Source organism: Helianthus annuus, chromosome 4, assembly GCF_002127325.2.
Source record: "Helianthus annuus cultivar XRQ/B chromosome 4, HanXRQr2.0-SUNRISE, whole genome shotgun sequence".
NCBI lineage: Eukaryota > Viridiplantae > Streptophyta > Magnoliopsida > Asterales > Asteraceae > Helianthus > Helianthus annuus.
In genome coordinates, this window is record NC_035436.2 from 162,028,512 (window position 1) to 162,037,583 (window position 9,072).

A 9,072-nucleotide genomic window follows, 5' to 3' on the forward strand; every position below is an offset into this window, starting at 1 on the left:
TTCCGAAAATCGATCATGACACTCAGCTCCAGATTGCAAGGTTCGTCTTTCGTATACTCATTGTACTACGTAACTAGTGGACACTTACATATGATATTGCATGCTAGTGCACGTTAAACACGATAATATGAACTTACGTATCCCTTGCACCTGTTATATGACTGATAGGGTGGTAATTCCCTAAACATTCGTGACTTATGTTATGTGATGCTCTTTGTTTACTATTCGAGTTGGGGGAACCATTCGACATGAGTTAGGAGGAGCTGAGATGAGCATGCAAATCACAATATTATTGTGGGTGCACACATAATAATAATGTGGGGTGCATGCGAGTCCCAGTAAGGCTTAACAAGTGAAGAAGGGGTTCCGCTCTGTTAATTGATCAGTGTGAAACGTAACAAACCAATAAGAGTCATAACAGTGATCGTCTCCTACTCAAATGTGACTATCTCACCTCTCTTTGAATCCTTTTGAAATCGCAACGCTATCTAGTATTACTTGAACGTCCCTTTGAACGCCTAGCGAACTAAGTAGAATGCCAGGTGCTTGTACGAACGTCCCTAAGTGGATGTTGCAGCGTCCATGATTGGTTTATACCCCTTTTCTTTCCCCCTCACTCCTCTTCGTTGTTGGAACTCAATATACTCGCATCTCAGACCCCGAAGGGCGGTCACGCCTGCAACACTCCGGAAACATACCGTGTTTTACCCAGTCAGCTTGTAAGAACGATGGGTATAAGGGTAAGTTTAGTACCCAACCGACTTCAGCATTTGAACGACTCCAATTATTGACAATAAATATCAACGATTTGACTCCAAACGAATCCTTAATTCTAGTCAGCAACTTATGGGAGCCGACTTTTATGAATCAGTCGAAACGTAAACGATGGCAATCGACCAGGATGTGGACTGTGTAACTTCCAACACGACGAGTAGCACCCCGGAACTTGACACGAAATACGAAGAGATGGACATCGTTGGTGAAGGATCGTAGAGTCCTGTTTCGAGCAACAATATTAGAGGCAACAACTATCGTGACATCAAGGTACTTGTCATAGTAGCTTGCAGTACGGAAATGAAGGTGCCTACGGCATGTAATGGCAGTTGATAATTCAAGACGACAACAACAAAGGGAGCGATGACAGTATGATAGAAATCCGTGTGATTGTAACAATAACACCTGCAGTGGTGCTCGCGAAAGGGTATTTAGGATTGACGTGGGCGACGACAGGACCATAACAACATGGTAGCTGGGATGGATAACGAATCGCTTCGGCTCGATTCCGTTTAACCCTGATGCTTCTTGAAACCAAACCTGTTATGAAATCGGCTGATGGCAGGTCAGCGGAAACCGCATATATTAGTTGGGATGCAAACTCGATATTGCGGGTGACAGACATTCGACACCGGTGTTACCTCTACTATCCTTGGCAGTTATGGTGCGATAGTTAGTGTTGGTGGGTTAGTAGGACATATCGCCCAGACGTACCCTGTGAGAAGAAATTTAGCGTCACTATATGCTCTAAAGTACCAGAGTGGTGAAAAGATCAGCATCATGTCAGTAATGACAGCCTCGAAAGCGCCTATGGAAGGAGGACCTCACTGTATTAGCAACTATATCTAATGATCAGACTAAGTAGGATAGGATCGAGGACCCACCGATTGTTGTGACTCATCTCCAAGTGCAATTGGAGGAGCTTTCAGGTCTACTACCACAGCTGTTAGTCAGAAACTCAGTGATCTCACGCTTAGAGGGAGCTCCGAATACTCATACTCTTACCGTCTTACACCAGGAGGGTTGCAAGAACTGTGTAATCTACTACGAGAACTGTTGCACAAGAGTTTGTTGGACCTAATTCTCACTTTGGGAAGCCCCAGTTATATCCGTGAAGATAAGCCTTTTGTAGGTATGTACCAATTATCGAGCACCTATCGAGACGACAGTTGAGAACCGTTTGCCGCGACCATGTATCGAAAACCGATCGACTAGTTACAAGAGACGAGCTTTCATTCAAGGATTAACTTACGAGCGCCTTATTATCAGATGGAAACCCAAGGGGAGAAAGTTCTTAAAGAAGCTTACCAGACGCAATTTGGCCATACAACTTTGCACTCCAAGACCTTTAGAGCGATCATCACACCAGCAGCCTCATAGATCATGTGAGCCGACCGTGCTATTGGGTGACATTTTGAACCCTCTTCAGGGGGAAAGCAACAACATGGACAACTTTTTATCCTATTTGGGAGGTCCTGACGGAGGAGTCACATCACGCGAAGTCTTGATAATTGTAGCTTCTGAATTCGAGAGGTACCTTTGGGTAATGTAAACAACAAAGTGGGAATGCACGTGAATCTCGCTAAGACCCGTTTTCTTTGGAAACTGATCGACACTAAAAGTCCTTCGAGGATACAACGATTTCTTGGTTCCGCTTGATTTATCATAGGAATTTCGAAGGTCGCATAGCTTAGATCCCTTTAGCACAGCGGGGTGCCGTGTTCGCGAAAGACAGAACATGAGGACGTCTCTTCAGCTTTCGAATCCTAATTCAGTAAGGTACTGAGCCTCATTTTTACCCAAGGGCATGGGTAATACAGTGGTATATCATTATGTTTTGGATCAGAGTCCTAGTCACACTGACGCAACATGAGAGAGCAACGACTTACGTAATGGAATTACAAAGAGGAACTGCATGACACACAACTGGTGGTGGAAACCGTGGCCTTGGAGTTACACGAAGGCATTACTTGGACGGTACCAAATGCGTTACTTAGACCGATCACAAGGGCCTTCCGTGTACTCTGGTTTCGAAAGAGCTAAATCAGTAAATGGCATGGTTGGATGGAACTTCAGAGTGGACTACGACTGTGGAACCTGAACGTGTATGGACTTTGCAGCTCGCCATTGACTCTAACCCACCTGACACAACTCGTTTTGTACAAACTAGGGAACTAACGGGAGAGAATTTTCAAGTTGAGTCCATGCGGGGCATGGAAGAGCAACCTTGGTGAAACGAACGATATTCATTAACTCATAGAACAACTATAAATCTCACTTCACAGCAACGGTAGGGAAGTTGTGGTTAGCAAAACACACCGGCTTCGAAAATTCTATTCAACTGGATTTTAAGGAAAGACGTTTGGACATGTAAATCTTGTACTGATGAATTGGGCATGAAAACCCGTCTAACAATGTATGGGTATGACTTTTGACTTTGGGAAAAGTCAAGGCGAAGTATAAGAAACTGGCAACACCAATGTGGAAGATGGGAGCAGACTGTTATGAATGCTGCCACTAGTCTATTTACAACTCGAAATGGAAACACAAACAGTAACAATCGTTGATCGCTGAATATGACCAGCACACCTCCTTGCAGTCAAGGGAACTGATGAGTCTTCTCAGCTTGTGAAAATTTCTCTAGAAGAGACGAATTATAGGCATGAGGTGCCAACTCCTATTACCTATTGGACTATACCTAATTTAAGGCGGGCGTGGCGCACACCTTTGACTCACGTCTTGACATGAACATCACTTATTACTGTAGGACAATCGAGCAAAGTGACGAACCATCTGAGCACACGAAGGCATGTTGTAAGTATGTGCATAACTGACTTTAGTAAACGTTTGGGAAGGACACTTATCTTGGGGAGAAGCTCTAATGCAGCTGCACCATGATAGTATGCATACAGCCCATGCTGAGGCATAACCTGGACAGTAACTCTAAACTCCTTGCTGGACTAATGTAGTTGACAACGTAATCGCAGGCCCAGGACTTGAGCTCAAAACTCTCGAACATTGCTTAGATCGGAAATTGCTTGATGGCAGCGCGTGAGCGCTAGGAAAGCTGATTAGCTTAGGAAACACGGGGAGTTTGTTGTAGGCAAACGTGTCATAATCGAAAGCACCACCCTGGGGGGGTATACTATAGAAAACATGGCAAGCTTACTTTACGACGCGTGAGACATTCGGATTACTGGAACAAACGGTGACTTGGCTCACAAACTCAGGCTAATTGATGAAACGGGATAACTATCGTAATGGTATGTATGCCCTAGGTTTAAGGCAGCGGTTGCCTGATGAAACCCTGGTGATACCCTCACCGGAATTTGAAGTCATCGGATCAGTTGTATATATCAAGGAATCTATCGAAAGCATGGGCTAAGAAGTCAAGGTTCGCTAGCATGAGTCATATGACAATCGTGAGGGCTTGTTAAACTTCAATACGTGGACTGAAGTTCACATAGGAACGGAAAGATATGTTAAAACTTCAATGTTCTCAATTGTTCAAGGGATTGAACCAACTCTTGATATCACTGGTGAATTTCGGGACGAAATTTCTTTCAAGTTGGGGAGGATGTGACACCCCAGGAAAAACCAGCAAACGATATAACTTACCTAGCTTTAACTTACCTAGCTTCCTCAGTGAGTGCGTACCAAATTTCGGGACGAAATTTCTTTTTAGTTGGGGATACTGTGACAACTCGTATTTTGAACCTAACTTAGTATAACTCGTTTGAAACTTATGTGATTATTCGAACCTTATATGATTGTGTGAACTTAAACGGCTACTTGATGGACTAAGCAAATGATTATTGAATGTTATGATTTATTTGTACTCGGATGTATACACATATGTAATCGGCCCAAATGTACCCCTCTCACCCGAACACACAAACTATCCGGGCCTTACCTTTGTACACGAACCAAGGGCGGCCCATTGGGGGGGGGGGTCCGGCCCACTTTTCTTAAACGTGTAAATACCTATCCTTGGGGTTCATTCTCTCATTTTTGTTACAAAAACATTCTCACACACAAGAAACCCTAGTTCTTCATCTCGGCTTGCTTTGGAACCGAACGGCCATCACCTTATATCTCTCGAAGATTTCCTTATTCGGATCAAAGTCTTGTTCCTTCTTTAATCGGTTAGTAAGTAACTAGTTGCTCCCATGATTTTACGTTTTGTACACTCTCATGATGATGATTTGCTTGAATGGAACACGATTGTTGATAATGTTCATATGATTGGAGTGCATGATTTAGAGTTAGAACCGAACACGTAGTAATCGGCTGTGATATGATGTTAATCGGCTAGGATATGAATCGGGTTGTTGTAGATGCTAATCCATTGTGATGTCCTATGATTCGGATTGTTAATCATGTGATAATGTTCTAGCTAGACGGGTATGTTATTATTGTTATTGTTCGGCTATCATGATATAACCGGTTGAATGTTCATGAAATCGAATCATGTTGTGGTGCTTTAGTGTTAAAATTGTTGTTATGATTTGCTTGATGTTCTTGTTGAATTTATTTAGGGTTCATATGAATTGTATGTAAAAACTTTTGTTTGATCGGCTAAGGGAATGGTAATAACCTAGATTGTGTTAATTGATATCATATGTTTGGAAACTGTGAATGATTGTAACCGAACCAGCATAAGTTCCGGATGATTCACTGATCGCACAAGGCTCTTCACAATCGCACAAGATCAGGTCATACAAGACCTGATCTGACCGCACAAGATGATCCATACGCACAAGGTTAATCCGGACGCACAAGATGTGTAATTATGCATGATCGCACAACATCTTGTGGATCGCACAAGCTGGTGCCAATCGCACAAGATGTTGGGCCACACACAGGTGAATAACCGTTTGTTATTACTGGGCCGGACAGCCCAAGATCTCATTCGCACAAGACCTATTCAGTCGCACATGAACTGTTGGATCGCATAAGTTGAGTTGTTTGTTAACTGTTGGGCCGGGTGAATATTTGGGCTGGGCTGGTCCGATCGCACAAATTCAGCGGATCGCACAAGTTACATATTTCTCCTTTGGGCCGTATATGTTGGACTGTTTATCTATTTGGGCCAAGCAGCCCAAATCGTAATCGCACAACTGTTTGTATCATACAAGGCTGTTAATTGTTATTTGGGCTTATTAGATCGTACAAGTTTGGATATCTTATGACTGTTAACTTGTATTGCTTAACTGTTAAGTATTGCCATGATCTCTACGTGTTTGTAATATGTTAACTTGTGTGAAACCATACGTGCTTTACTTGAACCAAACCTGACTCGTATGATAAACATGCTAGGACGTGGTTGATCACATTGTAGCATAACTGAATCTTTTCTTGTATCTTACCGAGCAAACCAAGGTGAGTTCATTGCATTTTCTCAAGCATGCGTCCCGGTGGTTTGGGACAACTGGTAAACATTTGGAAGGGAAACATTGGGTAAACAACTTAATCGGTTTTGGTTATTGCCTGGAGGGCAATGGGGGTAATTAGTTGATAGCGCTATTAGGTGGGAAACCTCACACCGGGCCGTAAGGACGGACGTGAACTAATTATCTGGGTATGGCTATGGTTGTTAGAGGCACACTCCTCGGATACATATGGGCACACTCCCTAGGGTATCTAACGATGGCAACATAGCAAACAGTCGTCAAGGGGTACCCACTCCCCGGATACACATGGGCACACTCCCTAGGGTATCTAACATGAGCAACATCGTAACGCAACATTGAATCGCATTAACATACATCTGGTAACTCAACACGTTAACAAAACCTTGAACTCACCAGCGTAGTCTGACACACTTGTTTGCATGCTTGTAGGTCGTTAACCTTGGAACATGGACTTGCTATCTGGGAGTGCTGGAGTGGTCATGGATCGAGACTCTTGGATTCACTTATAAACAATACATTGATTTGATTATTATTATTATGAAACGATTGCTAAACGATTACATGCTTCCGCTACACAACTTTTGAGAATTGATAACATGTTGACATTTTACTCCAGTAATTAATGACATGTTTTATTTAAGTATTTATCATTGGTTCAATGTGATTGGTGGCTCGAACTCTGATGCGTAACACGCCTCGCGGGGTTTCCGCAGGGAGAATTTTGGGGGTGTTACACGCCACCCCTTGGAACGAATTCAAGGAACTAATCAAGCGGGAATACTGCACACGTGATGACATCCACAAGTTAGAAGTGGAGTTCTTTAATCTGAAAATGACGGGGTCAGAGATTGAGGCATATACGAAAAGGTCAAGCGAGCTGGCCATCTTATGTCCAACTATGGTGGACCCTCCTATCAAGCGTATTGAGTTGTATCTCAAAGGACTAGTACCAGAAATTCAAAGTCATGTGACATCGGCCAACCTTGCTACAATCCAGGATATTACTCGTCTTGCTCATCGCCTCACAGATCAGGCAGTGGAACAGAACAAGCTGCCCAAACGTATCGGTGCTACTAATACTACTACTTCCGCTACTCCCAGTGACAACAAGCGGAAATGGGATGGGGATTCCAGCAAGGGTTCAGCTACAGCTCAGTCCCAGGCTCAGCAGCGAAAGACTGATAACTACCAGAGCCCTGGTCAGCAATCTTCTGGTAGTCAAAGGCAGGGTGGATGTCGAGGAAACCTCCCAAGGTGCAATTCATGCAACAAGCACCACAATGGCCAGTGCAACAAGGGTCGTTGCCAGAGGTGTCTCAAGATGGGTCATGAAGCTAAAGATTGCAGGAGCTCACGACCTGCGAATCAGAACCAGCAACAACAACCACCAGCTCCACGAAACCAGTAGCAACAACAGCAGCGAGACAACAGGGGATGCTATCAGTGTGGTGCTGAAGGCCACTTCAAGCGAGACTGCCCTCAGTTAAACCAAAACCAGAACAACAACAACAATAATCAGGGCAATGGGAACAACAACGGGGGAAAACAATGATAACAACGACGCTAGGGGTCGAGCATTTATGCTGGGTCAGGGTGATGCAAGGAATGATCCTAACGTGGTAATGGGTAAGTTCCTCCTCGACGACTTTTATGCTACTGTATTATTTGATTCGGGTGCGGATACCAGTTATATGTCTCTGAAAGTTAGTCAAATGCTCAAGCGCACACTAACACTTTTGAACACCAAACATGTCGTAGAATTAGCTAACGGTAAGAGTCTAGAGGCCACACACATAGTTCAGGGTTGTAATCTTATCCTCGCCGGTCAGACTTTCTCTATCGATCTAATTCCCATAGTTCTGGGAAGTTTCGACATCGTCATTGGTATGGATTGGTTATCTCGACAACAAGCAGAGATCCTATGCAAGGAGAAGATTGTTCGTATTCCCCGTTCTGGTAAAGAACCTCTCGAAGTCCAAGGTGACAAGAGTGGTGCCGTGGTTGGCATCATCTCCTTCCTGAAGGCCCAGAAGTGTTTACGAAAGGGCCACACCGCTATCTTAGCACTTGTTACTAACGCATCAATGAAAGGGATGAGATTAGAGGATATCCCAGTTGTACGCGATTTTCCATAAGGTGTTTCCTGAAGATTTACCTGGGCTACCGCCTCATCGCCAAGTCGAATTCCAGATCGAGCTAGCTCCAGGAGCAGCACCAATAGCTCGTGCACCGTATCGCTTAGCTCCATCAGAATTGGAGGAACTATCCGCGCAACTACAAGAGCTCTTGGATAAGGGCTTTATTCGTCCTAGCTCTTCGCCTGGGGGAGCTCCAGTACTATTTGTGAAAAAGAAAGATGGCACCTTCAGGATGTGCATCGACTACCGTGAGCTCAACAAGGTGACCTTGAAGAATTGCTATCCTCTTCCACGCATCGATGACCTGTTCGACCAATTGCAAGGGTCGAGCTATTATTCGAAGATAGATCTGAGGTCAGGCTACCATCAACTGAGAGTCCGGGATGAGGACGTCTCCAAAACAGCATTTAGAACTCGCTACGGCCACTACGAGTTTCTAGTTATGCCATTCGGGTTAACAAACGTGCCTGCGGTCTTCATGGATCTTATGAACAGAGTATGCAAGCCTTACCTAGACAAGTTTGTCATTGTTTTCATCGACGACATCCTGATCTATTCTAAGAGTCAGGAGGAACACGAGCAGCATTTACGACTCATTTTGAAACACCTTCGAACAGAACAGTTATACGCCAAGTTTTCGAAATGCGACTTCTGGCTTCGTGAAGTCCACTTTCTAGGCCACGTGGTAAACAAGGACGGGATTCATGTGGATCCATCCAAGGTAGACTCGATCAAGAACTGGCCTG